This window comes from Papaver somniferum, unplaced genomic scaffold, assembly GCF_003573695.1.
Source record: "Papaver somniferum cultivar HN1 unplaced genomic scaffold, ASM357369v1 unplaced-scaffold_135, whole genome shotgun sequence".
NCBI classification, from domain to species: domain Eukaryota; kingdom Viridiplantae; phylum Streptophyta; class Magnoliopsida; order Ranunculales; family Papaveraceae; genus Papaver; species Papaver somniferum.
In genome coordinates this window covers 1253489-1269595 of record NW_020622713.1, presented here as the reverse complement: position 1 = coordinate 1269595, position 16107 = coordinate 1253489, and positions in this window count along the sequence as shown.

Here is a 16107-nt window from a genome sequence, read left to right as displayed (position 1 = left end):
GTATACAAAGGTTGATATTTCAAGTATAGCTAATTCTGATCTCTTGGACTCTCTTATCCAATCCGTTAAAGGAATTAATCCATTAATTACCCAAGGGATTAACATTAGTTCTTTGAAAAGTGATGAAGTTGTGATGTTTTCAGTCGACAAGCTAGGCAAAACTTTCTCAACGACTTTGGAGATCAATGGACAGTGCCATAACACACTTCTACAGCATCTCAGCTCAACTATCGGTACAATCCGAATGGAATGCGACTTCGACAATATTTTTTTTGCAGAGGGATATTGTCTTAGTTTATGTTGTTTGTTACCAGAAGTGAAGACATATTGCACTCGACAACAGCTGAGCTTAAGAGCTATACGTGAACCAGTAAGTCCATCACGAGTTGATGTTTTCGCAGTATTCATTATTTTGAAGCTAAAGAAGTATAACTTTCCTATTCTGAATGCAACGATGAGAGTCCAGAAATATAGAGTTTTTCATGAGTTAACAGGTGTTGGTCTTACTCATCCAGAATTCGTATCCAGTGATATTACGTTAAGAAAATTGTAGAATGGAGCAATACTGGAAGATTTGAAATTGTATGATAGAAGTGCTTCACGGTGGATTTTAGACTCTTCCATACCAGAACAAATTTTGACATGGTACAAGACGAACTTTCACACATTTTATGGCGGTAACCTGCTCACTTTAAATTTCACAAGAACGAGTATCACAGGAGCTTGGCAGTTTGGCGATAATCCAGCTCAAATATCTTTTGTTGCAAGATCTTTTTATTAGCTAACTCGAGGACGAGTTTCTTTCAAGAAGGGGGATTGATGTAGGACATCTGCCTATAACGTATCAACAATGATTGTTGATCCCTTTCCGTCTGTTTTAGTTTACTTGCTTTACAAACCCTTTATTTTCCTAGTTTAGGTAAAATTCTTTTTTCTTTTCTTTTTAGTCGGTCATGCTAGTCTATATAAAGGCTAAGCCTTCTTGTTTAGAGATACAATCTATTAATCAATCAATTATTAATATTATTATTATCTTTATCAAACCCTAAAATCTTGATCCTAGAATCAGATTTTATTAAGTTTCTGACGGAACTTAAACTCTCTTCTCATCCCAACAACTAGTTTGCTTTCATCTTTATCAATCCTGTTCTGTGCTACATTAGGTGTAGGTAGGACTTTTCTTTTAGATTTGTGTTTTACTAAAAGACAAAACATTCTTCCTAAACCACTAAGTTTTAGGTCGTCCTCGAATAGGTAGGACTGAAACAATTAAGGACATGTGATAAGAGTGTAAAGTGTATCTACCTTAGACATGCATATAGAATGATTTACTCTAGGAAGTTATGACTGCCAATTACTAAGAGATAGTTTTTTAGACTAAGAACTGGATTTAAAGCCAAGCTAGCTGTCCGGCTTGACGAGAATTGTGAATGTTCACCTTCAGAGTTGGTGATATTTCAGTTTATCCGCGTTGTACATCGATGGCTACACCCTCCTTTCTTATTACAATACTATTTATAACATATGTACAAAAAGGAATATTACTTATATTCACAAGTAAAGAGAAACTACACAACTGATTGAAACGACAAACAACAGAACATTACATTTCAATTTCGTTTATTTCTTTCTTTTTTTCTTTCTTTCTTCTTTCTTTTTTCTTTTTAACTGATTTTTTGTGATTTTTTTTATTTTTTCAACAGATGAACAAGAGAACAAGGACATCACAGTAACACTTTTAATTTACGAAAAAAAAGAAAATTTACATTGCACTTAGCAAGAGGTAGTCCTTTTCGATGCACCCGGGCAAATTCAATGGTTGCTTTTCTTAATGTATCCTCCAACTTCTATCCCAGCCAACCAAAGAACAAGCTAGTCAAGTCTCATTCAATATTCTAGATGATTGGCAGCCTACGTAACCTATGAAACACCGACACTATACACCCTTGGTAGATCGTGCATGTGCAAATTTTATATATCACTATGTGAATTGTGCTAGAATCAGGGGTGCCTCATCATCTAGACTAAGAATCCTAAGATATTATACATGCGCAGGCATCACAAATCAAGGTAAATGAGCTCCATTTTTCATTTTTTTTATATGGCAGAGTTCAGTTTCAAAATATAGCACAATGACAGTCAAGGGTATCTACTTTTCACCTATCGGAGATAAAGATCTCAAGCCAATCATTACGGTTGTACTCAAAACTGTAGAATCAACAAGATTGGATCACACAACTACGAGAAAGTAGTATCGGTCTGGCTTCACAATCCCAATTAGGTCTTTAAGTCGTTAATCTGGTTTTTAAGAAGAAGCCAAAGGTTAAAGGAGAATCGACTCTAGCTAATACAACTAGTATCAGACAGGAGGTGTGGGGATTAGGTTTCCCAGTTGCTAGAGTTCTCCCTTATATAGTCTTTCAAATCAGGGTTTGCAATCAATGTTAGCTTAGTAACAAAGCATTCAATATTCACGGTTAGATGAAAACCTGATTATATTCTTCTTCCGGTAGCTAAGGTACGCATACCCGTACGCGTACCCAAGCTAGTTATTTCTCAATTCGGTAGTTCATGGACTTAAAACAATCAATTATAAGGGATGCAATTTTTGCAAACCGTGGGTATATTGTTCATGAATTGATTCAAATGAATCAAACCGATTTTTTTTCAATTGTGTCTATGTATAAAGACCTAAGCAATTGAACAGCTCTTGAACTAGTTCTTATGAGTCATTTGAACTAGTTATGAGGAAGATGAATACGGTCAATATGAAAGCACTCATATGGCTAACCATTGGTCAACCATTTGTGAACCAACCAATGTACACGTTTAGGTACGGTTACTCAAACCTAAATGAATACATTTCATTTGTGTGTGACAAGCTAAGTTTCGATCTAATGGTTGAAAGATATTAGCTTGGATAAATCAGGTTTTTCATCTAACGATGATTATTGAATGCTTTGTTACCAAGGTAACCTAGATTGCAAACTCTGATTTGAAAACTATATAAGGAGACGTCTAGCAACTGAAACCAATCCCCACACCTCCTGTGTGATACTAGTTAGTTTCCTAGAGTCGATTCTCCTTTAATCGTAGGTTTGTTCTCGAGACCCTGTCGATTAACGACTGAAAGACTTCATTGGGATTGTGAAGCCAGACGAAACTACTTCTCTTGTAGTTGAGCGATCTGATATTGCAATTTTCTATCGTACGAGTTCAATTGAATAATTGACTTGAGATTATATCTCCGATAGGGCAAGATAAAAAGAAATCACAAACATCTTCGTCTCATAGTTTGTGATTCCGCAATATCTAGTTTCGCTACCATACGATTTAGATTATTGTGAGGTGATTGATAATACTAGGTTGTTCTTCGGGAATATAAGTCTGGTTTATCAATTGGTTCGTGTTCACCTTGATTTTTATCAAAAGACAGAACAAAACTTTTAGGTTTATCTGTGGCAGACAGATTTATCTATCCTTGTAGACTTTTTTGTGTGATACAGATTTGCTTACTAAAGTCTTCGACTTTGGGTCGTAATAACTCTTGGTTGTGGGTGAGATCATCTAAGGGAATCAAGTGCGTAGTATCCTGCTGGGATCAGAGACGTAAGGAGCGCAACTGTACCTTGAATCGGTGTGAGATTTATTAGGGTTCAACTACAGTCCAGACCAAAGTTAGTTTGTAGTAGGCTAGTGTCTGTAGCGGCTTTCAGTGTGGTGTTCAATCTGGACTAGGTCCTGGGGTTTTTCTGCATTTGCGGTTTCCTCGTTAACAAAATATCAGGTGTCTGTCTTATTTCTATTCCGCATTATATTTTGTTATATAATTGAAATATCACAGGTTGTGTGTTCGTATCGATCAATTATGAAATCCAATCTTTGGTTGTTGATTGGAAATTGATTGATCCTTGGATATTGGTCTTTGGTACCATCCAAGTTTATTATCCTTGCATTTGATAAAGACTCGCAGATTTTTATTTGCTTGAGTAAAATCAAATCAAGAGAGAGATATTAACTCCTCGATATACTTTTCTCTAGATTGAGTCTGACTGTCTAGTTGATTCTCTAGAAAGTATATTGGAGTTAGTCCATACAGATTGCTAATCGAAATATTGGGTGTGGTTGTTATACCCCCGCATTTTCACTTTCTAAATGGAATGCATAATGATTATGAATGAGATGCGAGATAGGATGAATGATTTTAAGAGATCTTATCAGATAAAGCGAGTCAAGAAATATAATGAAAATAATGCAATCGACAGAAATACAGGTCCCGAACTCCCTTACTAAAGAAATTGATCGAAAGTTGAGGATTGGCAGAATCAGATACTATTTACCCCTTTCTTGGATCCCCAATGGCTTGGGATCGAAATCCAGATGAGGGGCTTACTCAACTAGCATTAAATCAGAAGGAATGGGAGAAGAAAAAGAAGAAAAATTAGTGGAAGAAAGATGAAGGAATAGAGCCGTTGGGAGGAGAGAGGGCAGTGCGAACGATAATAGAGTTAAAACTGCATATGGATTTATTGAGTCTCACATTTAGATTTAAGTTTTTGTTTAGAAGCAGACAAGATAACACAATCCTGCAACATCTTTTGAGGTTTTCATTTTGTGTCAAGGACATGCAATGTAGTGGCAGACTCCTTAGCTAAATATGCAAAGACTTTATTTTCAGAATTGGATCGGACACATAATCCACTGGCATGTATAACTCAAAAACTCCTCGAAGATAAATCTAATATGAGAGAAAAAAAAACACATCACAATAGTGAAGTATTTCTTTCTCTCTCATCTCACTCCTTCAACAACAAACCCATCAAGAACAACCCTTCTCTGCTCAGATCTAGTCCATTTTGGGCTGGATCTGAGCAGGTTTCTTCATAATTTCTTGTTTTCTAGGTTAGTTAGTAGTTATAGTTTAATTTTTATTATGTTTTCTTCTTATCTACACCATTATGGTGGTTTTATCTACTCTTTTGAGGTTTATCTTCGCTTTAATGGCGGTTCTTGGTTATTGAATTGGGTTTTAAGATCGATAGTGATGCTCTCCAACGACGAAATCTTCATCTTCATCGGTGATTTCTTTGACGACGGAAGCTTCATCACTAGTTTCAAGAGATTTGAGCAAATCACTCCTATTTTGGGAACATATCTTTTTAAAGAAGAAAAACAAATTTAATGTTTGGATTCTAATTCCGCGAAAAACCATTCTTCCTCCGATTTAATCGGATCTTATTCGTACTTGTATTTATCTTACTCCGGTAATCCTTCTCTTTCTCTTGTCAGATTTCTCGGTATTGTAGTCTTACAGTATGTTCTTGTTACTTTGTATTCTCTTATTTTCGATCTTAAACTCATTGTAACCTTTGGAAAAACCCTAATATCTACATTGTAAATTGATTGAATAGAAACAGTTTATTGATTATTGATTGATGAAAGGTTAGTTACAGATGGGTTCTTACAGAATATATATACTCTGACACAGACAACTATCCTCACCGTCATACTCACGTGTGATTAACACGGTTACATTACAGGCTGGCACACACTCACTGTTACATTACAGACTATCATCCCCCCTCAAGGTCAAGGTGGCTTGGAAAGACACATTGAGCTTGCACACTCAGCATAACACCTCACACTAGACTGCTAGACAAGAGAGAATACATAGGGAAAACAAGAGATAGTGTAAATGGTTGTTTCTGGAGTTGTAGCAGTAGTAGGCAATTGCTGACAGTGTATGTTGTAGTTGTAGGTGATGCAGATAGAAGTAGGAGATGCAGATGATCCATAATGCTGGCAATAATTATTGATGCAGATATTGGAGAAATACAATAGAAGACAACTCATACCTGGTGGAGGGGAATATTTCGCAATCAACAGAACACAGCAGCAGGAGACGAGCCATAAAAGCTGAAGTACCAACTGAACTTCCAATTTAGCTCCAAGAAGAACAAATTACTATATAATGAAGGCAGCAGTAAGAGCGCAGAACCAGTACAAGCAGGTCAAGTAACACCTCTAGAGAAGAAAGCTGCAGCAATCTATGGAGCACAATATTTCAAAAGAATTAAACTCCTCATACTCTGCACTTGGAACTCTGCATCTTTAGACCATCCCGTTTTCGCAAACTGAAATTTAACTTGCTGACTCTATGAACCATCCCAGCAGCAACAATAAACCAAAATAAGAAGAAGCATTATGAGTTGATGAGGATAACAATTGTTGTGTCCGACAGTGCATAACTGATAAGAGAGTTGGAGCTTCCAAAATAGAGTGCCAATTGTTGCACAGGAAACAAAAGATAGAGGTGGATAACCAAATATAGATAAAAGACCAAGACTCTCAGTGCTAGCAATACAAGTACCATTGCCATGTTGCAGTGCGCTACTAGATAATCAAAGATACTGCGAATGAACCAGCAACACAACATACAGTCTTGACTCATAACCATGGCAAAAGCAGCTGCAAATCTTGTTAAACATAATGAAAAACCTTATATGTTGATGTGAAAATGGTTCCCGTAATTGACCATACACAGCTAAGATCACACTCAATATGCAGCTGAAGAATTGATAATGCTCACAACTTTAGTCTCAGGGAAAAACAAACAAGAAAACTAGCAAGAGATAATACGTCTCTGCCTTTATTTGATGAACATACAAACAAGTGATGCTCAACACTTCACACATATCAAAGGGAAAGAAAGCAGCAATATCCACTGTGCTATATTATTTATATACATATCAAGTTGGAAGAACTTGTCACGCCAAAAAATATTAGCAGACAGAGTTTGAGAGTGAGACATACTCACTAACTTGGACCAAAGCCAACCAGATCTGAAGAAAGTGATCCAACCTACTCTCACTAGATTGATCACATCTACTGCAGTTCTTTCACTGGCCTTGAACAAAGGCAAGAAACACAAACAGGAATCCAAGAACTCCAAGAAAACACAGACTAAAGAAATCGGAAATCAAGATCGAAGAATGTATTCCAAAAAATATTAAATATGACCAAAAATCATCATAAAATCGGGTGGATCTTAAAAACACATAAAGAAATTGATGAGAAAACACTCATTCAGCAGCTAGAACGAGGTAAGGCAAAGATGGAAAGCAACAATAATACGAGAATTAATGATCAAAGTAACAAATCAAAGTAGAGTTCAGCAGAAACACAGGGAGATTGAGTAGAAAACGAAAGATTGAAATCAAAAGATTCGAAAAATTCAAAAGAGCAAAGAACTGGGCAGATCCTCAGACTATTGTGATTAGTGATTATACACCGATCAAATTGAAAAACAAAGAAGAAAAAAGGGAAAATCAAAGCTGAGATGATCCTCAATCTTACATGATGAAGAGAGTCATTATCTCTTTAACAAACAGAAAAGATAGAATCAATGCTGAGATGATCCTCAGTCTTGCATGATGATAGGAATTGAAAAAGGAACAAAATCGGAATTGAAAAACGAAATTGAAACTTAAATCTGACGAGAATGTAAAACTCAATGTAAAAAGCAAAGTAAAATCATACCAGAAAACAGATATGAAAAGCGAAGAAACGAAACTGAAAACCGGTTGTTGCAGCAGCAAAAGACGAAATTGATGTTGATGATGATTGTGGAGGTGGCGGTGGTGGTGGTGATGTTGATGAAGATTATTGAAGAACAGGACCTAGAATCTTACCCCTGAGAAATGAATTTCTCATGTCCGATACCATGGAGAAACCCTTATATCTACATTGTGAATTAAATAATTCATTCCTTGAGATTACCAGCGTCGTTTTCGTCATCCAATTAAGTTGAAAAACCAACCGAATTCCAGACCAAAGAAACGCCATGAACACGATTGAGGAGACCAAAATTCAGATCTAGAACATGCTTGATTATGTTGTTGTAGAGGTATCAGATTCGAAACATAAACCCTAATTCTTACCTAAAAACACCATTAATGGAAGAAGAGGATGATGATTTCCATTGTTGAAGAAGCAGAGAACTCATATCTATGAATTTGGTCTTTTAAGAGCAGAACTCGGATCAAATTTACATGAATCCTTGTTGATTTCATTTCCGAATCAACATTTTAAATCTCTGAATCATAACAACAGGAGAAGTTGATGATGATGATGGAGGTTGGGATGACCGGTGATGATCAAATAATTGTGGTGCTGGTGAAGTAATCACAGGCTAGGATCGATTACCCTCAGAAATTGAAATTTCTGAGTCTGATACCATAGTGAGATTTCTGATGTCTATATTGTTTAAGGGTTTGATATTGATTAGAAAAGATTATTCTTCATTACAAAACTGACTGAGGTTATATACTCACTCTAAAGAGTCTCACACTCACATACAATGACTCAAAAAAAATAAAATAATCTATATTATAAAGAGAAGTGGTGTGTGTAGCCTTATAAATCCGACCATCGATTTCGTCATCCCACGATGGAGATTGATCGGTTATATATCTTATATAGACGTCCGTCCGATCCCTTGGCTTCTTAATAAAACTATGATTCTAAAAATTATTTAACGGCGTCGGATCCTTAGATTTCTTAATTTGACTGCAGCGTCGGATTTCCTAATTTGACTAAGTTTTTGTTAATATAGGCTAACACTAAGTAGATGTATTTATAGAACAGAAGAGCATCATTCTTTAAAGGTTTCACCAACAGATGGTCTTCTATCTATAATTCTTCTCCTCCATTAAAGACTTTTAATTCTTAACTTCGTCTCTATATAGCATAATAATACAGAGTTATTAATACTAAGTTATTATTATGGATGATTTAAAGGATGGATACGGTGAAATAAAAGAAAACAGAGCCGATGTTTTAAAAAAAATTGGTCTAAAGAGGAAAGGAGAAGAAAGAAAACCTAATAGAGGAAGACGAGTGAATTGGGTAAGAGGTTTTATGTTTAATGCAACCAAAAATCTCCTTACTAATACATCTTCACGGAAAACATATGGCTAAGGGTCTGTTTGGCTTATGTTTGGTGGATGATCCTCCATGAAGATTATTCGTATACACCAGATATACTCTGGTCCATCGAACGTTCAATCATCCAATAAGAATAATGATTTGTACCATAACTTTCTCAAGAAAATTTAAGTTAGTCTCAACTAATCTAAAAGCTATTTTTAAAAAACAAATAAAATAAAAAATATGGTAAAGATTTATGTGCGAGATTTAAGTGTCACAACCCCGACCAACAAAACATTAGAAAATGTTTAGGACCACGGCCCGGCTAATTGGACCTGACCAACAAAATACTATAGTATTCTCAAGGTATCACAGTCCAAAAATCTTTGTTTTATCTTAAAAATAAGAACGTGATGCTGTAAAACAAACAATTCCAAAAAAGCACATTTGGAGTCTCTGGTCAAATGTTACGCGGACCCAAATCTTGTCTTTACTTCTGTAGTCCATACCACAAGTGAGTTAAGAGTACTACTATTAGAGGTGAGAGTGTGACTGCGAAGTGATACTAACTTTGCCTCCTCCTTCACACAGACATTCAATGGCGGAGGTATTCTTTTTAACCTCAACAAAACCCTATTCTTTCTTTTTTTTGTAATTTTATTAATACCCATTTTCTTTTTCTTTTGTTCTTGCTTGCAGAGGGTTTGTGCAGCATGTAGAAAATACCGGAGAGTTTGTGGAAAAGATTGTTTACATGCTGAGATTATTAAGTCCGATGATGTTTTAGAAGACGTGGAAGCAAATTTCGGTTTGGATAATTTCACAAGGTTGTTAGTAGCAGGGTCGGCGAATCTCAAGGAGACGGCTGATACCCTTTTAATTGAAGCACAACACCGCAATATAGATCCCATTTCAGGCGCATTAGGAGAAGCTAGAAAGCGTTTCGCTAAGAAAACTTCCGAACTACATTCCCGGAACAAGGATCTTGTGAATGAAAACGCTGTTATGAAGTCAAAGATTGAGTTGCTGGTGAAGCATTTCAATGAGAAAAATCAGCTGGTTTCTGAGTTTGTCCAGGAACAACTAGACCTTAATGCTCAACAACTAGCAGAAGTAGCAGCATTGGATAAATCAGTGATACCAGCAAATCAATCAAAGAAAAGGGCATTTGAACAAGGAAGCTCAAGCAGTAGTACTCTCCTTCCTGTTGAGGTGATGGCAAATCAACTGATGTCCAATGAAGAACCAGTTCTGACCACGGAAGAGATGGATACAATTGTTGATCAACAAGCACAGGAAATTTGGGAAGCTCTTCTCAAATAAACTACTTGGTGTCTGTAGTTGGATTTGGATATACGTTTTCTTTTCTTTTTGGGAAGATTTTGGGCTGTTTGCTTCATCTATATTTTGTGTATCATTCTCTGTTAAATTACAGTTTAGTGTTAAATTACATTTTGATTGGTTGCTAATCACCTTGCTATGCCACAACCTGTTTGAGGTAGAAATACCCCCAAAATATGATAGTGGAGTTTCTACTTTTCCTGGAGTAAATACCCATTTTTGTGCATGATATTAATGAGGCATGAGCTGTAGTCATCCATATTTTAATCTATCCCTGTGTTCATCTTTGGTCAGTGTCCAAGAGATCCCATATTTTAGTCTATCCCTGTGTTCATCTTTGGTCAGTGTCCAAGAGATCTCACAAATATTATGCTCAGACTCCAAGATATGTATAATAAACACTAGAAACAACTATAGACCTTAAAGGTTGATACGTTTTTTATGCTGAGAAGGTGTCAGTACACTTGTGATGTGACTTTGCAGAACAGGCATGTCTACTTAGTTGTGCCGTTTTATGCTGATCTTGTTCGTATCCGTACGTATCCGACGAAAGGGAGAACCGAATATTCTCCAACAAGAAGATCAATTGACAACCACCATGAAATAGAAGAAACAAAAATAAGATTCCAAGTGTCCACCGAATGCCAACGGAGAATAGGAAATTGAAAAAGTTTTAGGGTTCTTCTTCGTTCGTGTTTGGGTTATTATAACAGATCCCTATAACCTTTTCAATTTCATATTCCCCGTTGGCATCAACACACTTTTTAGGCACATCTTCAGTTTCTTCTATCTCATTCTTCTCTCTTGATCTTCTACAAAGAACTACGAAGCTTTTGCATATAAGTACCTTATGTGATGGATGAGATAAAAGGGATTGGCTATATATCTTATATCTTTATATAGGCGTATTGAGATAACCCTACCAAAATAATCGGGACCAAAATGTATCCCAAACGTGACAATGAGAATGTGAGACCAAAAATCTACATGGACCAAAAATCAATATAGCTGCGTAAGTTACAAGTAATAATACCTACAAAAAGAGCGATTAGGCTAATATTTTACGACGACCATATTTACCAACAGAAGATAGAGGACTATACTCAACAAGCAAAAAAATTGATGAATTAAATATAGAAAAAAGCATGAAAGCGTCGTCATCGTCTTGGATTTCCACCGCCTCAGCCAGTTATCATCTTCGTGTTGTTTGCTTAAATGTCGATTTGATCCATGGTGTTGATTCTTTGATGCTGCTGTTATATTCACACAAGAATGACGCGAGACGTTTTGTGCTCGTGTATATAACAGTTGCACTATAAAATCAACACCATGGATCGAAACGACAATCATATAAAACAACAACTATGCCGATTACAAAAACATTCTGTCGTCTTGCTGTTATTATGGATCGTGATAAGTGTAAATCAGATTTTACTGCTTGAGAGACATAAAGAAGACCGACAATGAAGTATATGCACTCAAACCTCATGAGTGATTTCATTGGAGTCTCCTCAATATCTCCCAAGCAACAGGATCATCAGCTATCGTATTGTTTCTTTTCTCTGAAACAACTTCGCCGCACCACACCATTTCTTTTTTATTTCTTTTTTCTATTGAACTTTCTTAGGCTAGGGTTTCATCACACACACATATATATATATAGCCGATAGGCTAGATAGGGTTTCATATACATATATATACCCGAAGAGGGGTACACCCATGGGCATGCATAGCCTGTACCCCTGTGGAATGCCTGAGCTTGCCTGTTGCAGAACGCACACTTGGAACGCAATAGACACACTGCACTTGTGGGATATTAAGCTCACTGCCGCATTGCCGTTTAGTTTTATGAGGTTCAAAATATATATACACCCATCCGAATTAGAACCCACCTCACAACCCATTTTTCCATTTAGGATAAGTTTTACCATGTGCAAGCGAGAAATTTATCCATATACCAAATATTGGATCGACTTTCACAGGATATGTTACTAATGTATAAGTTATAACATGCATAAACAAAAGATTACCAATTATTCGAGTAAAGTACCAACTTTTACATACATGAAGACTGGCAGCAAACCGAAAGTTGATGCACTCAACTTGAGGCTCAGCTCACAAGTGTTGCGGGCAAAAATTTTTTTTACAAAGTTGCACGTTCAGTACTGCAGTTTTCCGGAATGAAGGAATTTTCTGAAAGTCTTCGTTATAAGATAAAATCAGGAAAAATTTACATTCCTACGAAAACCACCATACTGGCAAATGTAAGAATATATTGATAGAAAGGGTTACAGGAAGTAAGCAACAACAACCACCACTGCCTTGCAAGCAAGGACACCCCCTAAGGAAACCACAATAACTAGGAACAAGGATAGACCTAGACTAACACTACCCTGAAAGCCAAAAACAACAGCAATGGAAAAGATTATAAAGCAAAAAAATGACCCCAGTTTGAAGTTATAGTATTCCCCGGGATTCCTTTAAGAGCTTCCTCATTCCTACACCATTAATAGACTTGGAGTTTTACCTTCCTGATTACTTGTTGCGTTTCGAAGTTTTACCACCATACATGTGTTAAAGAGTGTCAACTAGAGTAATTAATAAATACATGGCCTCTATAGGGGTATGCATGATCCCCAGCAAAATAAACAAAAGTAACAGCAAGTTCATCACTTGCTTTGAAGGATTTGAAGAAATCATCAGTCGAAGTAGTAGAACACTAGTTCAGGTGTCAGCGGTCAGACCAAGATCCTTAATTTGTAACACGCTTTTTCACTGTCTGTTTTTCTTCCTTTGGGAGCAGTTGACCTTGACTGTATTGATGCGCGCCAATTATGCACATCACGGACATAGCAGGTGGAAAGCCTACACTACTACCGCCTCCATAAGATTTTCCTCCCGCCTTACCATATTCTCTTTTCATCTGGAGTTCAGAAAAACTAAGATTATTCTCCATGCATTCCTAAAAGAGTTGAGACTTTTCCGCATCCTTTTTATCACACAAAAAATATGTATAGTTTGATAATCATGTTTGTAGATGTTGCATAAGTCTTTTAAAAGGATTTCGAGATAATTTAGACATGGCCATGCCCTAGTTAATTGAGAGACATGTTATTTCTAAATTTTGTTAAATATAGCGGGTAAAGAAAAACACTCCTCACTCCTTAACAACTATGCAAGTAAGTTTACATATGCTAGAGAGGCACTGCACCTTTGAACCAAGATGGAAGTTTTCAGCAGTAGAAAACATCCTTGAGAAAACCCTAAATCTAGAAGCCATGTGATCTGCACACAAAAGAATAGTTGATACAATAATTACCCAGAAATATATTCTACGAACAAATGGATCGATGTATAAAAAGTTACAACGTACAGGCTGGTTAATGGAAGATATTTTCTTAAGCTTATGCAAATTCTTCTCACTTCTAACAATGCCTTCTTCACTTCTTTCTAGGCTATGTATTTTCTTTTATAGACATCCACCACTTCCTCCGACTTTCTTAAAATAATTATGCTACTGAACATGACATGTATGTTGGCGCAATGTGGAAGTGTGATAAGTTTATGAAAATGATTTTGGAAGAGAAGTTGGTTAGTTGAAAGAGGAGGCTTTGATTAATTTGGAAATGAAAATGTTACAAGGAAATTTTAGTGTAGGTCTTTGGCTCACTCTACTTACAATAGCAGTCACTTGACTTGCTTAGCTCTCACTCTTACTAACTCTCACCCGACTCACTTGAGTTTTCGATGGTTTTCAAATGAACCCCATCGTTGTCTATTTATAGGCCAAGTTAACCGACCATGAGAACACTCTAGGCATCGAAGGTTTTAGACTATATGTGGACCGACTTTACAAGAACTGTGTAGAAAGTGTTCTCTCTAGAAAACACGTGAGTAAAAGACTAATTAAGAATAGTCTAGATAGACGAAGATGCGAGAGAAAGAAGTGAAGTAAGGTAGCTCCCTTTTGGGCCGGACTAATTTAGATTGTTCTGGGCTTTTCTTCTTTAGGCCGTGTACACTCTCTAAGATCACAAATTGACTTATATTTTTAACACCCCCTCTTAATTTGTGATGTTAATCTTTTCTCTGAAATGATTGAATTTATCCATGGTGACTGCTTTTGTGAAAATGTCCGCATTTTGTTCTTGTGTCGGACAGAATTGGAGCTCGATTTCTTTATTTTCCACTAATTCTCCGATGAAGTGGTGTCGTAGCTCTATGTGCTTCGTCCTTCCGTGGAAGACTGGATTTTTTGTCATTGCAATTGTAGACATGTTGTCACAGTAGATAGTTGTCGGCTGCTTTTGCCTTTGTTGTAGGTCGGTCATTATTCTTCTCAACCATACTGCTTCACATGCTGCACTTGTTGATGCTATGTACTCTGCTTCGGCTGACGATAGTGCCAACGTACTTTGTTTTTTAGAACTCCAAGAGATAACTTTTGTTCTCATACAGAAAACATAGCCTGATGTGCTCTTTCGGTCTTCAATAGAACCTGCCCAATCGCTATCTGTGAAGCCAATTAAATCATTATCTTTTTCTCTTGTATACTTGATGCCAAACTCCTTCGTTCCATTGATATACCGAAGAATTCTCTTTACGGCTGCATAGTGTAACTTGCTTGGCTCGCTCATAAACTGAGAAACAATACTGGTAGCATTGACGATGTCTGGCCTTGTATTTGTTAAGTAGATCAGTGAGCCGACTAGACTTCTGAATAAGGTTCGATCAACTTTTGTCGCTCCATCATTTTTTACCAATTTCTCATTGGTACCCATTGGAGTTGCAATTCGTTTGCAATCCATCATGTTAAACCTTTTCAGTAAGTCTTCTGCATATTTTTCTTGGGAAATAAATATTTCTTCTGGAGATTGTTTTACTTGAATCCCAAGAAAATATCGCATAAGTCCTAAGTCTGTCATCTCATATTCTTTCATCATCTCCTTCTTAAATTTTTCTGCCATCTCTTGTTTTGTACTGGCATAAATTAAATCATCGACGTAGAGACAGACGATTAAAAAATTTGTACCTTGTTTTTTGATGTAGAGTGATGTATCACTTGGACTTTTCTCAATTCCATTATCTCGGAAACACTTGTCGATTTTGTTGTTCCATGCACGCGGTGCTTGCTTGAGACCATATAGTGCTTTGCGGAGACGATATACCATTTTGTCTTTTCCTTTGCGGAAATATCCTTGAGGTTGTTCGACGTACACCTCTTCTTCAAGTTCTCCGTTTAGGAACGCCGACTTTACATCCAATTGGTAGACCTTCATTTTTAGTTGAGCTACCAAAGCTAACACCATTCGGATTGTTTCCATGCGCGCGACTGGGGCGAATGTCTCGTAGTAGTCAATTCCTGGTTGCTGGGAATATCCTTTTGCAACTAGCCTTGCCTTATGCTTTTGAATTGAACCATCTTCATTATACTTTGTCTTGTAGACCCATTTCAGACCAATTATTTCTTTATCAATTGGCTGATTGACAAGCTCCCATGTCTTATTTTTCTCGATCACTCGCATTTCTTCGTCCATGGCATGTCTCCATTTTTCTTCTTTTGCCGCTTCCTCATATTTTTGAGGTTCTAGTGCTATAAATGCACAATTAGATGTATCATAAATATCTCTTAGGGAACGCACCTTTCTAGGTGGGGCACTTCTTCCGATGAACTTGGACTTTGTTGTGTTGGACTAGGAGATCGCGGGCTTGCTGGTGGAGTACTTTCTTCTTGACGTGGCTGATCTGGCTCGTCTTCGATGAGTAGTGGAACTCGTAGTTGTTGTCTGCTTCATCATTCCAATCCCATGATTTGAATTCATCAAAATAACATCTCTT